This window comes from Periplaneta americana, chromosome 5 (genome assembly GCF_040183065.1).
Source record: "Periplaneta americana isolate PAMFEO1 chromosome 5, P.americana_PAMFEO1_priV1, whole genome shotgun sequence".
Lineage (NCBI taxonomy): Eukaryota > Metazoa > Arthropoda > Insecta > Blattodea > Blattidae > Periplaneta > Periplaneta americana.
Genome location: NC_091121.1, coordinates 68,304,036 through 68,325,164, shown reverse-complemented (window position 1 = coordinate 68,325,164; position 21,129 = coordinate 68,304,036). Strand labels below are relative to the sequence as shown.

Below are 21,129 nucleotides of genomic sequence, written 5' to 3'. Positions count from 1 at the left end.
AATATAAGAGAAATATAGAAAATAATAAAAAAATAAATAAAATAAAATAGGAACTAAAATTTAAATTTCAGCGGCAATGGAATTATATAATATAATATTAACACTAGAGAAGAATAATATCACACGTGAAAAGGAGGACAATTTATATATATTTCAAAATTATAGAATACAAATATAATATAGTTTGATTAATTCATACACATAGGATATAAATTAATTTAATCAAATTTAAGATATTAACACGTTTCTAATTTTCTTGTTTTATGTTAGTGGGTTACATGTTAGAAGTTCTGGGTGTAATTTAGCTGAAGCATTGTACTACCGAGGGCCAAAATTAATGCTATGCTTTAGACCAGCAGATGTGAGACATTTCGTATTCATACACATTTTTAGCGCCGGCTTTCGGTGGATTATCACCGTTTTTCGTATTCATAAACCAGTGTTAGCGATAGGATATGATTTGAATTCTGTACAAGTAACCAGTGGATAGCCGGGGCTAGCTTAGTACGCTCGTAGCGCGTGCTGCGAAATGTCTATGAATAGCACCCTTAGGTTCTACTAATGTTGAATTAATATGTCGTCTTGTGTCATAATTATGTGTATGTAATATATTAGTCCCTTGTCCTATTTTTACTATCCCGATATTTTACTGACAACTAGCGACAAAATAAAACTGCAATGTGGTTATACCGTAATTCGTGTACATACGTTTTCTATGCAATGTTCTCAAATATCATATTAGTCTAGCTGTCCCTGAAAGAAATAGGTTGGCTTAAACTCGACCTTCTTCTATCTCAAAGATAGACTATAAGCCTGTTCCGTCTCAAAGACTGTCTTCCCGACGTAGCCTATGTCGACCAACCAACCATACGTCGACTTTTTGTTTGTATTAGAGCCCAATTTTACTGACCGACCTTTCCAGTAGCAATAAAACAAAGCTGCAACATAGTTATAATAATTCATGTGTACGTTTTGTATGCAGTGTTTGCAAATATCATATTACTCCATCCTTGAAATAAATAGATTCACTTAAACTAGATCTTCTTCTAGCTCAAGGATAGACTATAATTCTATTCCGTGTCAAAGACTGCCTTCCCAACGTAGCCTAGGTCGACCAATCAACCATACGCCGACTTTTTTATTTATATTTTGTCGACCTTTTAGTGTTAGTGAGCTTGTTAGAGCTATTCGTTCGTACTATATGTTGAAACCATTCTTGTTTAGATTTATCTATTTTGTGTTGCAGATTATAAATATTAAATTAATTTCTAATATTGTTGTTACTGGTATGAACATTTAATTTGTAACCTTAGTCCTCAATTTGTCTTAAAAATCTCATCGCTACAGAGTCAATTACTCTCTTCCTCAGACCCTAATTGAAGGGTTCAGAGCCATAGTGTGCCAAGCACCATTTATTAAAAACGTAGAAAGAAAGGGTTAAAGGTAAGTGAATACTATAGTTTAATGAAGATTGACATATCATTTACTTTGAATGTGTATAGTTTATATTACTTGCTATATGTTTCCATTGAATTATGGTGACTATTACACTCTTACTACGTCATACTACTTTTGACCAATAAAACGGTACGAAAGGACGTATTTTAACCAATCATGGCTGCTTATCGCACAATTTTATCGCGTCCCTAGCATTTGTTTAATTTTATCGCGTCCCTAGCATTTGTTTCTTTGTTTGCCAACATTTGAAATTGCGCTGGTCTGGACGTCAAAAAAGAAAAATATATATACAGTATATATATATATATATATATATATATATATATATATATATATATATATATATATAGGGTGTTTCAAAAATACGGGGCATAATTTCAGGTATGTATTTCCCACATGTAGACATTCAAAATAGTTCATTACAACATGTGTCCGGAAATGCTTCATTTCCGAGTTATGGCCTTCACAACATTGAAATTCACCGGAACGTTTTTCTTTCCGCAGTTCGTTGTCATTACAGAAGATGTTCAAAATGTCCACCTCCTGCTTGAATACAGACCTCACATCGATGTCTCATTGACCTGCGAACACGATCCCAAACGCCAGGAGTATTCCGTATGTCCTCAGAACATGCCACAATTCGATTCCGAAGGGATTTCAAATCAGGCACCGGAGACGAATAAACCAATGATTTTAAATGGCCCCACAAGTGGAAATCGAGAGGGTTCAGATCAGGTGAGCGTGGAGGCCAAGCAATTGGGCCACCTCTACCTATCCGTCGATCAGGAAACCTTCGATCCAAGTACCGGCGAGCCGTACGACTGAAGTGTGCAGGAGCGCCATCATGCAAGAAGTGAATGTGTTGACGACTGATCAGTGGAGTGTCTTCTAAAACATGAGGTATGGTGTTTTCTAGGAAGTTTGTGTACGCCTGCCCCGTAAGCCTGTTTACAAGTACATGGGGTCCAACTAATCGATCACCAATGATACCGGCCCACATGTTGAGGGAGAACCGCACCTGGTGATGAGATGGAACAGTTGCACGTGGGTTTTCATACGCCCATACATGCTGATTGTGGAAATTTGTTATACCATCTCGTGTGAACTGTGCTTCATCTGTAAATAATACTAAGGCAGGAAAGTTCGGATTTACACCACACTGCTGCAAGAACCACTGACAGAACCTAACTCGTGCATGATAATCTGCTGGTGACAGGGCCTGTACACGTTGCAAATAATAAGGATACAATTGATACTCTTTCAACAGTCTCCAGACTGTCGTATGAGGAACATTGACTTGCAACGCTACCCTTCTTGTGCTGATAGAATGAATCATGTTCACAGCCTCCAGAATCTCCTCCTGTACTTCTGGAGTTGTAGATCTTGGTCGTCCCCTTCCCAAACCAGGAGAGTTAAATTTTCCATACTCGCACAGACGGTAATGGAGACGTACAAATGTCTTCCGATCTGTACATTGTCGCTGTGGGTACCTCTCCTGGTACAAACGACGAGCCAGCGCAGCATTGCCGTCCGCCTTACCGTACATGAAGTGTATCTCTGCCAGCTCTTGATTTGAATACATGTCGCACAGTCTAACACCTACACAACACTGAATGTAACCTTCGCCTCGGAATGAACTGTCAGAGTGCTCTCTTAATGTCTCCTTTGGCGGCAACGACCTGCGGAAAGAAAAACGTTCCGGTGAATTTCAATGTTGTGAAGGCCATAACTCGGAAATAAAGCATTTCCGGACACATGTTGTAATGAACTATTATGATTGTCTACATGTGGGAAATACATACCTGAAATTATGCCCCGCATTTTTTAAACACCCTGTATATATATATATATATATATATATATATATATATATATATATATATATATATATATATAATTACAAACCACTCCAGTCGATGCACAGCAGTTTCAAATATGACTCACATTGGCATTCAAGAACAAGAATTAATAAAAATCACTTATCATACCTATGCATCTTCTGAAATTCAATTTACAAATAAATGAAGAGCACCATTCGGAAATCCTGAGTAAGTTGAATACACCATGTAGGCCTAAATCAACGAGTTCCACTTCTATTACGCACACGTCCAATATAACATCAATTGAACCACCAACCATATTCAAATTTGAAAATTGTACATTCAATAATTATTCCTTTTAAAATTATTCATTCGGAAATTCTGAATAAGTTGAATACACCATGTAGGCCTAAATCAACGAGTTCCACTTCTATTACGCACACGTCCAATATAACATCAATTGAACCACCAACCACATTCAAATTTGAAAATTGTACATTCAATAATTATTCCTTTTAAAATTATTCATGTTTATTTTTTATGTCATCGTCGTTAATTAAAACTTTTCTAACACTTGTGTATATTAGTTAGGTTATGTTATAGCTTCTGCTATATGATATTATGGATAGTCACGTATCAGAGATTGTTTAATATTAAGATTTATTGAAAATCATCTGTCAAGTGACGTTGATTACTGGGATTCGGATAATTGAAGTGGAATGTTGCATTTTAATAAAAATGAAACTGAATCAACAAAGCTTTCTTGACTAGTAACATTGCCATCGTGTATAATAGATCGAGAACTTCTCGAAGAGAAGGCATTGCTCACTACTGCCATCTAGCATGCATCTAGCGTAATATTTGTAATGTTGAGATGGTACAATAATACATTTGAAGACAGTTGTATTTTCGTAAGTCAATTAATATTTTATTGTATTGGAGTACTTCGTTACTTCTAATCTTTATGTACTTTCTTCTAATCGTGTAATAGTCAATTAAATCCCACTCGAGTTTTGATTTTATCTAGATAAATCAAAACGTCTAGTGAGATTACTGTTGATAACTTCATTGTAACCTTTGTTTTCTACGGTTCTAGTAAATGGCGATTGACCCACTATGGTTCTGAACCCTTCAATTCTCACTGCCATAAGTTAGAAGTGTCACTGTCACAACAATATAAAATTTGAGCATGGTATCATTAAAGGCTGATTCACAATAAACCGGGAACGGAAACGACAACAAGAACAATGTCTTAATGTATTCCGTACATAAAAACCGAAATATATTTAATTTGTATTCACATAAATATAAAACTAAAAGATCAGACAACATATATAACTTATGATTGACAGAACCTAAATGTACCACAACTGTAGCTTACATTCAAGCAGCAACTTCGGTCCAATGCATAACAAGATAACAGCTGAATTACCAAACATTCAATTTGCTAATGCTTCTTACTCAAAAAAAAAAAAAAATCAATTACAAATTGAGAGGATCAGCGCAACAGTGGTCTAACCCTCCTCAATGAGAAAAATTAAATATTGAGCCTTCTATTGATTTTAACGTGAACTATCTTCCTACGAAGTGGAATAGACCAATCCACCATTATATAGCTTGTTAGGAAGCATGCAAATTCCCCCCTAAAAGTATCACTTATATATATATATATATATATATATATATATATATATAGCCTAAAACTTGCTTTTTCTACATTAAAAAGTGGCTTAGATCATTGTTGCGCTGACCCCCTCAATTATTTTTAGGAAAGCAATGTAAAGTGTTAATTACTGTAATATCTGTGTTTTTCTTTTTCTTTTTTTACTTTTTCTTTATTGTTAATTAATTAAATACTTATTTTAAAATTTCGTGGAGTATGTACTCTTTCTGGGGATGCTAGAATGTGATTTTTATATATAAAAACAATATGTATCTTTATTCTAGGAAAAAAATTAAAGAATAATAATAATAATAATAATAATAATAATAATAATAATAATATTATTATTATTATTATTATTATTATTATTATTATCATCATCATCATCATTATCATCATCATTTCATTTCATTTCGATGCTGTTTAATCTCTAGACTTGAAGCGCCGAAATATAAAGTTAGGTTACTGCAGTTGTTTTAATACATAGGCAACATTATAAAGTACTAAGTATAAAACTTGTAGAGGAATTTTCATTCCATGAAGAATATAAAGAGGATTTTAATTGTAAGTGCTTCACAGTTTAGTACGATGAATTTAGTCAGAGAATTTCGTACAATTATCGATTTCTAAAAGTAGAGAACTTTTACCATATCGGTATCCGATTTCTTCGCAGAAACGTAGTTCCCATTTTATTTCAGTTAAAGCGGAGAATTCAATATTCTTGTTACAACTTAGAGAAAAATAAACATCTTGATTCTCCCTCGGGAAACATTCCTTTTACGAATATGCAAGGCATTTCATTGGATTTCTAAGAATTGTGTCTTGCATAGTTCATTCCTTACATAATGATGCTCATCACAATTTGTAGGCCTAACTGTTATTAAAATACCACTACCTAATTAATCATATAACGCTGCGGCTGAGGTAACAGATCCAGTGGACATGGCTTCCATTCCCGGTAGACAAGTAGAGGTTAATCTTCCTGCTTGTTAAGCACATGGAGTGGGCAAGTAGACAGTAAGAAGAGGTCCATCAATGGTAGAAGCCACGGTCGCATAATTGCACTGGAATACCCATGATTTATCAGCCGGAACTACCCATCGAACCTCTTTGACCGGCTTAATGCTCAGCAGGAACTGGCTGGCCGTCTAATTTCAGTATCACCGAAGCCCGTACATCTTATCTTGAAATCATATTTTGACGGAAGTACAAAACAACGGACGTACGCCCAATCCTACGAGCAGGATATTCTTATTTCCTTGCATGAACAGCACTTGGATCCACTGCCTTAGTCATTAGAAGCGCTGAAACTTGAACCACAGAAAACTTTCTATTCAGATTATTTTGAGATGGGTGAAATGTAAAGATTTCAAGCAATTCCATGAATCAAAATTTTCTTCCTTTTTAAACTACTACTTTGTAAACTTTGTCAACTTCGGTATCGACAGAATACCACAGTGACGACGAAGAAACCATGTCCAAGAAGGAATTTAATTCATATTGTGACTACATTAATCCTAACAAATACTTCTGGGGTTTATTTTCATGTAATAGCAGAGTATTGGAAAAAAATTAATTGATTGTAGTAAGCCATTGCATGACATTAATTTCAATTTTTCTAAATCTGGATCATGTGTCGCCAAACTTGTATCATCTACACAAAGTACAGTATCAATAGGTATCCTGTGATTCACATAATTGAAGTCTGTGTGATGTATCTTGTCTCACTGTGAAAAGAGAGAGAAAGGAGATATGTCTTACTTCGTCTGTATTGTTATGGCGATGGGGGAGTGGAGCAATGCCGTCCATCCATCCAGTGGCGGAAGGGACTAGTTGATACATTCTGTAGCGCAAAATAAAATTACAAAATATCTCTTTTTGTACTGTGTAGTTCCGTCACTGAGCTTGTATTTCAAGAAATTGAGTTCCGGTAGCCTGTACAATAACAAGGTTTTGAAAGGAATCCTGAAAATTTACAACCCTCCTATAATCTCCACCTTCATTTGAAGGGACTTGGTTTCATTGCTACTGAGACAAGATAAACCTTACCAGGTATAATAGCAACAATAAAAAGAAATGGAACCATTATCGATCCTTGAGGAACTTTAGTCTTAACTTTGTTATGTATGCTTACCACTTGTTTCCTAATAGATAAGATCTAAAAACATCTATGGAATCACTTCTCTTATCATAATATTAAAGTTTAAACAAGAGAAATTCATATGATATTTTAATGTTGTGATAAAATTGTATTCACAACATGATACATGACAATAGTAGTTAATTTTCGTTTACAAAAAACCAAATAGCCAGAACATTTAGGCTTAGTCTTATACCGTTCAAAGATTTAGCACTTGCTGGCAGATAAGGGATTCAGAATTTCTAGAAAATATGGAAATCAGTTTATCGGTCTGCAAATCTACAGTCATCTCTTCATCACTCTCGAGAGATTCAGACATTCAAGAAAAATGTTACACCCAATACACAGATTAATAAGACAAGTTAATGGAACTAAAATCACTGTTATAACCTTTTAAATAAACACAATAGAATCCATATAATCTGCAAGTACACTATGGTATGAAGAAAGTTCCTGAACAGATTTAAAATATTTCACCTGTTGAATAGGGTTCCATAACAAGCTATTTGCAGATTGCGGAACATTTTACAGTATTACAAGTTCTGTTTTAAATAGAAAATGATTGTGCCATGTATTGTAACACAATCATGAAAAGCTTTCTGGGCGCTAAAGTTTATACTCCTCGACAGGTCCATAATAGCAGACTCAGACTAGAGGCTCTTAACTCCTGTATATTCCCGGAGTTAACATACGGTTGCCAAACCTGGGCCCTCACAGAGAGGCAAAAGATGAACATCGAAATATGCCAAAGGAGAATGGAGAGGAAGATAGTTGACGTTTCACTGAGAGACAAGGTCTCCAACACGGTACTGCAGAAAATTATAACTTCTGAGAACATCACACAAAAATCCCTCATAACGAAGTGGAAGTGAGGTGGTCATGTAGCAAGACAGCAACAAGGCAGATGGGCGTGGGAAACCACCATGTGGGACCTCTACATAGGAAGGAGGACACGAGACAGGCCAAGAAGAAGATGGGCAGATACATTCAAGCAGCAGCTGGGAGGGAACTGGTCAACCATCGCCCGCAACAGGAACGAGTGGAGACAAATAGTGAACAAACTCATATAGAACTAGAATTTGATAAACTTTAGTATATCTCACATAGTGAATGTGAATGTGAATATTGTTCACGTGAAATAGCTCATTCTGTGAACCACACCAACCGAGCTTCCCCTCCTGTAGGAGACCCTAGCCCGTCATGGGACAAAGTTGCTTCATTCATTCATTCATTATTTCAATGTACAGGATGTTTCTAAATGAGACCGACAAACATTTAGATCGGATAGATAACCTTCTTTCAAACATTTTTCGTTAAGAAACCATGGGCTAGGACGCATCGTTTCAATGCTAGAGGGGTTTTAATGCTACCACCCAGTTTGTTTACTCCGTCAGCGCAGTATCATTCTTCGAATCGGTTTGTTTATTATCTGAGCTCGGTATCATGCATTTCATTACCTGTGATTTATGAAACCTCAGTTAACCCAGAAGGTCTTGCAACACCCATTGTATGGGCAGTAGCTGAAATCAGGGAAATGCTTACCATCTTTGAAAGGATACGACAAAGTATGGCACGTCGATGCAGTGCTTGTCTGGAAGTCAATGGACGTGTGTTGTAGTGATGAGACAGTAAAGCAATGGATCCATCCTTCTGATTTAATACTGAAATGAATGTTTTTCCTTTACATTCGTTTTGTTTTATTTGTATTTTTCTGTATGTTTGGATCAATAAAATGTGCCTGTAACATTAATGATTTGTTTATTCACTTTTCACATAACTAATTACTTCAATCCCTTCCTGTATTTATTTTTTATTTTATTGGGTTATTTTACGACGCCTATCACCATTTCAGGTTATTTAGCATCTGAGTGAAATTAAGATGATAATGCCAATGAAATGAATCCGGGGTCCAGCACCGAAAGTTATCCAGCATTTGCTCGTATTGGGTTGAGGGAAAACCCCGGAAAAACCTCAACCAGGTAACTTACCCCGACCAGGATTCGAACCCCGGCCACCTGGTTTCGCGCCCAGACGCGCTGACCGTTACTCTACAGGTGTGGGGCCCCTTCCTGAACGATCGAACCATGTAATGATAGAAACCCCTCTTGCTCTAAAAGGAAGTTTCGCAGCCCATGAGTTCCTTAACAAAAACTGTTTGAAAGAAAGTTATCTGTCCGATCCCAAAGTTTGTCGGTCTAATTTAGAAACACCCTGTAGGCATTCCCCAGTTTCTTCCTTGCCTGATGGAGACATGGCGACTCTTATAGGTCTGTGAGATACGGTGGACCACCACCAAACATATTTTAAGGATTTGATGACTAGATACGTAGGAACGCGTTGTGTGACGAATGGAGGAGCAGGCTTATCTGGGGATCACAGTCGTCACACAACTCATACCATCACAGGTGCAGAGAAGAGGTTATTTGGGTCAAAGACGTTTTATAGTTTAACCTAGACTCACTTCGAGCGCTGTTCCTCGACCAAAAATTGAACACTTTCGCGCATAGCCATCTTGGGGCAGAGAGCCATGTGATTAGAATATGTTTACATCACAATTCCGCTTAATTTGAAATAACATAGAAGGTTATTCAGTATTATTGAATGTGTTAGGAGTAAGTGCGTATTAATTTAATCAATAGTGTGTGTATATAGTGTTTATATAGTTTAAATGAATCGTTCTCCTGTGATATACGTGAAATCACAGTGTAGGTCTACTATTTTGCTACATTTGAGGCCCATACATATAGTGTTTATATAGCATTTTAATCATGTTATGAGTGAAACCATCGTGTGCTCTTGTGCTGCATACAACTGTACAAAGAGTGTTCTTTTATCATTTATTTTCATCGTACTCCTATATAAATTCCGCAAGTGGAATCATGGTGTATAGTTGTGCTGCATACAGCTGTACGAATCAACGTAAGAAGGATTCGGAAATTTCTTTTCACAAGTAAGTTAGTTACATACATTGTATTAGGATATTTTAAAATGACTGAGAACATTAGTACATATTTATTGTGTTAATAGAAGAGAATGTTTTATAGGAGTAAGCGCAAACTTTCTTTTTAGGTTTCCATTGCAAAAGCCTGAGCTTCTCAGTAAATGGTTATCTGCTGTTAAACGCGATAAATTTATACCATCAATTCACCACAGGCTTTGTTCAGTTCATTTCATAGAATCTTGTTTCTGGAAGACTAATGGTAATAAATTACTGAAACCTGACGCAGTTTCATCAGTTTTTAATTTTCCAGCCCATCTCACAAAGGTAATCACAAAATAAGTTTAAAAGGCCATAGCCTAGTTAGATTTTTGACCTTTAAAATAATGTTTTTTTTATGTTCATTTATTTGCAACTTATATTGAAGTACGGTACTGAAAGTTACTTGTAACATAGATCCATGTCTATATTTTGCAAATCATAATTAAAATTCTCATAAGTTAATGTTTTTTATGTGTTGGAACCCGTATGTCCACATTCAGAATTCTTACCACTTCTAAAATTTATTTCAGATTGAACAACCACCCCGTAGAGTATTAAAGAGATCATTAGAATCAGACAAACATGAAACAAATGAAGAAAGTAACAGTGGTACTATTTTAATAAATACTGATCAGGTCGTAACAGAGCACAACTATGCTCTTAGTCCCAGAAAAAAATGTAAATTAATGGAAAAAGAGCTGGAAAGAAAGAATGAACAAATTGAAAATTTAAGATGTCTAAATTCCACATACAGAAAGAAAACTCACAAACAAGAGGGTTCAATCAACAAATTGAAAGTAGCAGTAAAAGAATTGAAAGAAAAAAATCATGCCACTGATCACACACTATCAGTCATGCAGGATAATTTTTCGGATGTGAAATTAGATATCATTTCTTGAGCAGCTGGTGAACAGAAGGATGAATATTCTGATATACTTAAGAAGTTTGCCATAACAATGCACTTTTATTCACCAGCTGCATATGAATATCTCAGGTAGAATCTAAATAATTCTTTACCACATGTCAATACCTTACGCACATAGACATCCTGGTTTTACTCAGGAAGCTTTCCTTGCATTAGAGGAACGTGCTAAGCTTTCTTCTCATCAAATATGGGTTGTTCTCATGTTTGATGAGATGTCAATTAAAAAGTGCATTGAGTGGAATGGTAAGGAATTTGTTGGGTATGTTGATTTGGGAGATGGTGTATGTTTAACCGAAACAGAGGAAGCAAAGGAAATCAATTTTATTTATGAATCAATAGGTGAGTGCAAAATAAATCTGGTTAAGTATTTTCATACTATCTAGATATGGCCTAGTTACAATATTTTGATATTCTTGCACATATTCGATTTAATAATAACAGTTGATGCATTTCCTTGTTTATTGAAATATTTATTATTAGGCCTAAGCAAAATGCACAAGATGTCCTAACTCGATTAATTAAATATTTCAGGAACTCCATCGGTACAGATTTGATGAATTGTTTAAATATGAATAGGCCTAATCACGAAGACAAGAATTTTTAATTGACAATTTTAGCATAGCAGCTTAATATTTGTTGTTCACAAAGATGACGATTACTGACTGACAGTTCCAGTTTCTTCAATTATTTGCTGTTGTAGACTACTACAGGAATGCAGGTGATTACGTTTCACTGTTTATATTTGTTTTTATCCTTGTTACTCTTTTAGCTTATATTTGGTTGTTTTTTTATAGTGTAGTAATAAATCTTAGTGTCTTTTGCGGTTGCGTTCTATCAGCATTAATTTTCGTTCGCTATTTTCACGACCGCAAGATGCACACAATGTGCAAGATTAAGTTAATGTTTTTACTCGGTTATTGAAATATATTTCAGGAAGCCCATCCTACCTATATGATGAATTATGTAAATAGAAATACGCCCAATTCATAAAGACGACGAAGATTATTGACTGACAGTTGCAGGATTAATATCTTTGATTATTTGATGTTATACCACAAGAATGCAGGTAATTACGTTTTACTATTTATATTTGTCTTTATCCTTGTTACTCTTAGGCTCATGTTTGGTTGTTTTTATGTTGTATAGTAATAAATCTAGTTTGTTTTACGATTGCGTTCTATCAGCATTGCTTTCCGTCCGCCTCAAGATGGCGGCGAGCGATCGCTTCAATTTGGGTCCAGTCCTATCTTCTGCGCAGCCGGCAGTGTGGGGACTTGATTTGGGTGAATGTTCAATGATGCGCCATGTCCCTCCAGATAAGCATCTCTATGCCTTTACAGTATATCTCTGCAATGCAATATCTTGCGCTTGGGACCACAATAAGCGACATGTTAAAATCGCTCCAATGTTCGTCTTCGTATGTCGCCACATTTATGGAGAAGTAGCAGGAGTTTTACTATGGACGTTCTCGGACAAATCCAAATACGATATAATCCAGAGTTGAACCCTAGTATCTGTTACGGAAATCGGCAGTCTAGCCGTTAAATGATGCGACTAACTTCAACAGTTAGTAATTTAATACATCGGCTATACTGTGGTTTTGCTTCTTGCATGTTCATCATTAATTCATTAGCTTTATGTTACACCGAGCCCTATACACAACTATGGTGATACAGAGATTCGTGTTTTCTGACTGTTCCGAACCATGTTAATAAAATGTGACGCATTTTTAAAATGATTGTTAAATACAATAAATTTAATTAAAGCACATGCATACTTTCACCATCGAGTCGAATCATATTAAAAGCATTTTAGTAGAGCTAAGTTCATTGCAAATAATTAATTAGAAAATATTATACAATGTAATCCTTCCACAAAATCAATAAAACTTTTACATGTAACAATTGGTCCAGGTATAATCTCAGAGATACTTTTCCGGACTACAGTGAATGACTGTAATTATAGAAGATGATTCAAAAGATTGTGCTAAAACTGAACGAGCTTACAAAGGGGCTGAAATATAACAAATTTACTTCGGAAAACGTACTATGTGTCTTTCTCGTGTTAAATTTTATATTATCTCGTATGTTAGTGTGATGTATTTTTTGTGTGACCAATATGACTACAAAAAAAGCTAAACACAATCAAATGCATAGCACAAGAAAACGGATACAACCCCAACATAATAGACAACATAATAAGAAAGACAAAACATAATCACAAAAAACATAAGAATACAACACAAACACAAGAACACAAAAAATACATCACACTAACATACGAAAACAAAAACACACACAAGATTGCAACCTCATTCAAGAAATTAAATTACAACATCTGTACAAAACTCTACAAAACCATCTCAACACACAAAACCATCTCAACACACAAACAACAAATACAACCACACAGGCGTGTACAAACTTAAATGCAACACCTGCAACAACTACATAGGACAGATAGGGAGATCATTTCAAACACGTTACAAAAAACACATCACAGCCATAACAGAACTACAAAACACTTCCACATATGCAGAACACATCACAAATGCTAACCACACCTACAGAGACATCAACACAGACATGGAGATTCTACACTTTCAACCAAAAGCCAGAACAATACGAAATATATAGACACACAAAAACACATCCAAATGAAATTCTCAACACACAATTCAATTTCAGAACACACACATTCTTTGACTCCATATTACACTACACAAACACACCCCCACAGGAAACACAAACAAAAGGCGCCAAGATCAGCAACAACCAGTCCTGAAGATGGCAGATAACGGGCTGAAACATGTTAACGAGGTAATGTAAAATTTAACACGAGAAAGACACATAATACGTTTTCCGAAGTGATATAGTGTCAAAAGTTGTGTAATCAAGATGTATAACAAATTTACAATAGCATTTCATGGTTAGAATACAATTCTGAGTTAGCATAAACCTGTGAATATTAGAAACAACATGACTGACAACAAACCAATGGAATAATAGTAATTTGTTAAAAAAAATTTAAGTAGGAAAAAATTACATGAGCAATTAATTTTGTATTACACCAAGAGTTGTTTGAACTGGCGATTACGATATTCAATGCAGGCATTGCATCGTCTGGGGAAACTCTGGTGCACTCTCCAAAGTACCCCAATCATCTCTCGAACCACATTAGATGCTGAAAGTATCCTAGATAAGAGTAGTTCTAGATATTCTTCCAGAGTAACGTAAACGAAACTCCCAGAAAGATAATCAAGAGGTATTAAATCAGGGGAGCGGGCTGGCCATTCAATCGTATCTCATTATCCGATCCAACGCCCGGGTTATGCGAGATTTAGAAAGCATCGTAAAAGAGCACTTCTGCTGATGCACAGAAGGTGACATTTTTTCTAACAGCTCTGGGACAGGTGGTTGCAAAAAATTGTTGTAAATTTTCCTATTCAAACGTGGTGGCAGGAGAGAAGGTGCAAAGTATAATTACATCTTCAATGTAATTCCTGACTTTATGAACTTCTTCTGATTGAGGAATACTTTGGAGACCACAGGTTCCTATGAGAAAAATGTTCAGTTTTTCTCTTCTATAGACACAAACTTCTTCAGTTTAAGCGTAAAATGTTTTTCTCATTGCGTGAATTATACAGAAAGTGTTGTGACACTGCAAAAAATGAACTTGGAAATTTTCACAGACGTGTACTTCTTTAATATCCTTTATTTTAACGAAGACAACTTAGCATGTCCGCCCTTTTAAACCAGGAGTTCCCAACTAGTGTGTCGCGCAGTTCCATGGAATATGCCGCGAATTTTTAGAATTCAAACATAAATTTTATGATGTCCAGAAAGTCTCTTTATAACGCATTTTTTTATTTCCAATGAAGTATTTGATGTGGTATATTTTATTTTGAGACACTTTACCAATGAAACGTGAACATCTGCAACAATGTTCAGTTCAGTTTTTCAACTATAAAGCAACGTATAAAGAAACTCTGTGCAAACCACCAAGCGCAGACTTCACATTAATTTAAATAGGCGAGTTTTAAAAAACGATAATAACATTTTTTATCGGACATCCACATAGATAGGTTGGGATTTTTGACATATATATTTGTTTTTTTTTCTAATGCCACTCAAGTTGCTGCTTATTCTTTTGCAATTTTCGATTGCGTGTTAACATCAACCTATCTACAATACTGTATGTCCCAAACTGCATAGAAGTTGTTATCAGTGCTTTTTTTCTGACGGAACGCGCTAGAATGGCGTTCCGGCACCTTTTTGTTGCATTTTTCGTGATGGAACAGAAATATATGTGAATAACTATGTTTTTAGTATAATTTTTCTTTGAATTCCGCTTAGATCTTGAAAGTCTTAGTTGGACGAAAAGGAGGTTAAAAACGACAAAATTCCCTTGCAGTGAACGTAATCATCTCCCCTCCGCTATAAAACATTCTACAAAGAGTTCCACCATCTTTTTCTCCACAAAAAGTACTGGTTATTATTATTATTATTATTATTATTGTTATTATTATTATTATTATTATTATTATTATTATTATTATTATTATTATTATTATTATTATTATTGAAATCAAATAATTGTGTCGCGATATGGTGGGCGTTCAGTAAAATGTGTCATCAGTCAAAAAAGGTTGGGAACCACTGTTTTAAATTATTGCACATACGAGTATTTTGCCCACATATTATACTCGTACAGTAGGAATGCGCCAATTCTGTGATTATGCATTAATATATAATGCATTTTAGTAAAACGTTGTAAAATACTGAGGGATAGATACTCCTTACAAATATATACACTTTCAGCCGCTTCTATCATCCTTTCTTCTTCTTCTTCTTCTTCACTTTTTTCTTTTTTATTTTGGTCGAAGTCCTGAATGCACAGCCATAGTGTAATATCGGAACAGCTGTTACTTTATAGAATTTATATGTAATCTCTCTCTTGGCATTCTGCTGGGTATGTAAAAATTGTATGGCATACCATTCATTATCCTTAATATAGGAAATATTGCGATCAAAATAGTTCAAACATTTTACATGGTTCATGAAGGCGAAGTGAACTTTCTCATACAGAGTTCATTAGTTTAAATCAGTGTATCTGCTGTGTTTGGAACAAATGTTACAGTATTTATTGATAAATATGGAGGCTTTCGTTAAAGTCTGTAATGAATAGATAATAATGAACAATTGGAAGAATGAACTATAGCAAGTTAAACGGTTGTGCCTCGAGAACATGTGGTTATAAATGATCTTTCCCACCTTGTCTCTGGCCTACTGAAGATACTTCTTGAAGCGGTAGTTATAAGTAAAGATTCATGTCTTCGTGAGGGTAGTGGTGCTGGAGACCAACGTCTCCTTATATTCCGTGTGGATCGTGTTTTGGAGGTGTCTGTATCCCGAGACAGGCCCTAAACAGATGAGCGCGATTTCCCTCCGGTGTCGCATGGAATTTCAAGACCTAATATCGCGCCGTTAAGTTTAGAGGCGCATTTTGTTTTTCGAGCCACTTGACTCGATTCCGGCTGTAAACTAAGCAGTTATGTCGCCCCACGGGGCTCATCGTCTGCCTTCGTCGTATACTGATGTTGCATTCAATAAATATTTAACTGGTCATGACACTTCATTTTCCGGCCCAGTTGGTGCCTGGTGGAGTGTGAGCCGTGTGTGAGCCGCAGATGCGACATGCCGGACGACAGGGTGTGTGCAAATATTGATGTCAATTAGTAGTGGTTCGTCCCTGTTCGGTGCCTTTAGAATGAGTTTTTGGAAAATGAGCTTCTCTAATATCAAATCTCCAAAAAGAAGATTCTGAAACGACCGGAAGCAGTAACAGCAACTGCACATAGCAAAGGACCTACGATATGAAAATTTTGATGTACAGAATGGACGAGAATGAATTGTCCAAAATATATATATATATATATATATATATATATATATATATATATACATCCTGGTAAAAAAAACATGAGAAAAAGACTGAGAAACATTTTACGGATGATTGTACTCAACAATGGATTCAAGCAGGTGATAATTAGATTGAAATATACGGAAAATGGTGCGTACACACTTTCCCTTTATGCTGAGAAGGTAAAAATAATATCATTAAAATCCTTGATACCCAAACTTCTTGTAACTTTTTAAGTAAATGAATGAATGAATGAATGAATGAATGAATGTGTACGTTGTACCTTAATATACTGGATAATAAATTGTAACATTTGTGTTTTGTATACGTTGGCCTTAACTACACCAGAATAAATAAATAAATAAATAAATAAATAAATAAATAAATAAATAAATAAATAAATAAATAAATATGTAAGTAAGTAAATAAATAAATCATCATCATCATCATCATCATCATCATCATCCTGTCAAGTACTAGTCCCAAAAAAACTGTTACGGCCTGAAAAACCTATTTTCTTGCCATCTTTTCATAGGTCGACCAAGTGACCGTTTCCCATTTGGACGATACTTCATTATTGCCTTAGGGATCCTGGATGAAACCATTCTTGAGACGTGTTCCTTCCAGTTTAACGATATCTGGAGATATAGTCCAGTATTGATGACACATTAAGTTCTTGAAGGATATCTTCATTTTTCTTTCGATCCCATTTAGTGTAGCCAGCTGTTCGGCGCATGAATCTCATCTCGCAAACTGTTAGTCTGCTGTCATCTTTTGTCCTTATAGTCCACGCTTCACTCTCATAACATAAGATTGGTCGAGCTATTATTTGATAAAGACGAGTACGAGTTGATTTTTGTCCTAATGAAGGTTTTAAAACTCTATTAATGATGCCCATTGATTTGTTGAATTTTACAATTTTCTCTGATAAATCCAAATTTTCAACAAAAGAAAGTTTATATCCTAAATAATTAAACTCTAAATAAATAAATAAATAAATAAATAAATAAATAAATAAATAAATAAATAAATAAATAAATAAATAAATAAATAAATAAATAGATAAGTAAATAAATAAGTAAATAAATAAATAAATCAACTAAATAAATAAATAAATAAATAAATAAATAAATTTAATTTAATCAATAAGTAACTAAAATGCATAAGTAAATAAATAAATAATATTTATATACGTGGGGTATTTGGGAAGTAACTGCCGGTCGGATGTTATCGAATACCAACAATTCCGAATAGATTCGACCATGCGCTGTGTGTTAAATATGATCATTGGTAAGCCATGCATCACTTTGGAGATCGTATAACTGTTTGCCGTTAGGAAATATTGTTTTGAAAATGAGCATTGCAGTCGAGTACCTCGCTATGTGGTATGTTTTGGAATTTAAACCTGGTATGTTAACTTCTGGTATCTTCATCATGTACCATAACGCGCGACCCTTTATACTCACTAATACACTATCCACCTGAGACCTTTTTGTTTTATTTTTGAAGTTCAATATAATTTTAAAATTTAAAAAAGTCATTGAAATGAGGAAAAATGCTGAAAAAATTCTGCAGGTTACAGTTAGGGCACAAATGCAGATATATTATAGTCTACTTCGAGTCTCTGCGCATACATCTTATCTCATCATTTTTTTACCCTTAAAATATAACGTTTACTGTGTATTTACTTCGAAAGAATGTTCTACGATGCATTGGCGTTGAGTTGCTGGTCTTCATTTTATTTAAAAATAGTCGAAACACGCTTTACTATGATTGAATCATCTTCTTGTGCTTCCTGTAAGTCCCAAGAGATGTCAGGAGCTTGACAAGCGCAAAAAGTGATCGATAACAATTCCACCTAGTGACAAATTTGAAACTAAATGCATGTATACTATACTTCAGGAGCTATGGAGCTGCTTCGACATTACAGATGGTACTTTTTGGACCACAACCTTACAGCACTGACCTGGATTCTATCAATTATTACCATCTTATTCGACACCTCAAATAGTCTTTGAGAAAATCCAGTCTTTTGTAATCTTTAAGGACTTACGAATAGCGGTGAAGATTAGATCATATTATATTCGTTGGTGGCAAGTTTCTTGACGAAGGCATTAAGAACTCGTATCGCACTAGCAAAAGTATTTGAATTGTCGTGGTGATAACATATAAAAGCAATTAATTATTGTTTTAAGTAAAAATTAGGTAATGTTTAATGCCTGCTTTCCGAGGACTCTCGTACGTAACAAACACTTGTGCACATTGTTGACGAATTGCTTCGGAAGAAGCTGTTGCGATCTATTTTATTGTCGTGACCATTGTATGCAGTTTTAATGCGTTGCCAACCATGCGATAAATTATGGCGTTAAGCGATATTTTTAATCCTGATGAGATATGCGATAACACTTACAGGATGAGATAATTTTCGTTAATCGTATCATTCCTCTGAATTCATTCCACTTTGCTCTCCGTAGAAATAAATAATTATAACATTGATAAAACGTAGGTCTATTTAAGTTTATTCTGTTCTTTTGGTATTCTCTGGGTAATCGTTTTAAATTTTTCCCCTTTTTCACGATTCTCACGGCTCAGGGAGAGCTCGCATCTTCCCCAGTCAGTAGTAAGCTTTCCTAATCAGTTAATCACAATAGTGTTCGTAGCTGACGTTGGTGCTTCTGTGCGAGAAGTGATTGAACTGTATTTAGTATCGTGTGACATTTTGATAGCATGGTATTGTTATTAATATTGCATGTTTTCAATAATTTTGTTAAATCCTATAATTTTAGGCTATAATCCTGTAATTTTGTGTTTGAAGGTTTGCAACGCTGGGCTGAGCAGAATTCATTAGTCGTTCGAGTCCCGCCTCAAGCATGAACATGTTAATTTATATCCTGCGTTGTTTTACATGTAAATCCGGTGATGTCCTTACTCCAAGTCATGGAAGTCTCACCATGTGTCAGTTTAGTGTAGGTGAACAAAATAAAAAATAAAGTTTTCGGGTAAATTATGTTAGGGTTATGACAAAACATGCGATAGTCGTATGTACTGCACTACAAAAATTGCCAAAAATATGCAAAGGGAAGAAGAATTTTTACAGATCATGTTTCAAAGAATGAACTTTGTATATTAAAATTAGCATTAGCAATAAATTATTATGATGTACCGAAGTACGTATGATATTTCCGAGCAGGAATTCTGCATTACCATATGATAAAGAATGGGTGGAGCGGACAAAAATTCTCTCAGGCACCGGAACTCGAACCCGGGTTTTCAGCTCTACGTGCTAACACTATATCCACTAAGCCACGCCGGATTCTAGTTCCGATGCCGGATTGAATCCTCTCAGTCTAAGTTCCACCTCTTAGTTTCCCTTTAGTGGCCAACCCTTAATGCACTGTGTCACAGATGTGTGACAGTGGCACAATGTCCAACACACTATGTGCAGAGGTGCACTAATTACGAGTGACTAAGGCCTATATTACACTATCAAATTTCTGTGTCACAGAATATGATAAAATGTTTGATCAAATATATATGATCAAATGTAAGATTTTGACTATATTACACTATGTCAAAACTTTGATCATATCTTTCATCACAGTTCTAATAATGGATCCACAAAAGTTCTATGCTGTTGTAACTGTAAATTATGCAGTAATGGTTATTGCATTAATGCTAAAGAAATCGAAGAAAAAAATGTATTTCGTCGGCTTAGAGTGTAAACTTGCTAACCAACAAAAAGGAAATTTTACAGGGAAAATAAAAAAACTGAGTATAAATTATCTCTGAAACTTTGGAACCAAATTCAAAGTACAGGTGGTGAAGTTACAGAGTTAATTTATATTCAGTTTTTTATTTCCCTTGTAAAATTTCCTTTTTGTTGGTTAGCAACTTTACACTCTAAGCCGACGATTTGAGTTAGAGATTGAAGTAGAGAGAAAAAATAGAAAAGGAATCCATCAAACTCTGAGAGAACTTCAGTATGAAGATGTGAAATCCTATACAGGGTGTTCCCGAGGTGGTGTTACAAACTTTCAGAGATTATGGTGAAGGGCACTTGTATCAATTTGACATAAGGAACCCTGGTCCTGAAATGACCGAGTCGAAAGTTATAAGCAAAAATATTTATGTGGAAATGAAATAATTTTATTCCTCTGTACACCTTATTTATGTGTATTTATCTGTACATCTTACACATACTGTACTCATCTGACGTTGTTT

General features: G+C 35.1%; 1 long non-coding RNA gene across 1 annotated transcript in view; it reads right to left on the bottom strand.

Annotated features, from left to right (window-relative positions):
- Window positions 1–21,129, bottom strand: part of LOC138700498 (uncharacterized) — a 165,136-nt gene that overhangs the window by 3,085 nt on the left and 140,922 nt on the right. The window contains exon 2 of the long non-coding RNA XR_011332363.1: window positions 1,632–1,687. This is a non-coding gene — a long non-coding RNA (uncharacterized lncRNA). The remainder of the gene's footprint in view (window positions 1–1,631; window positions 1,688–21,129) is intronic.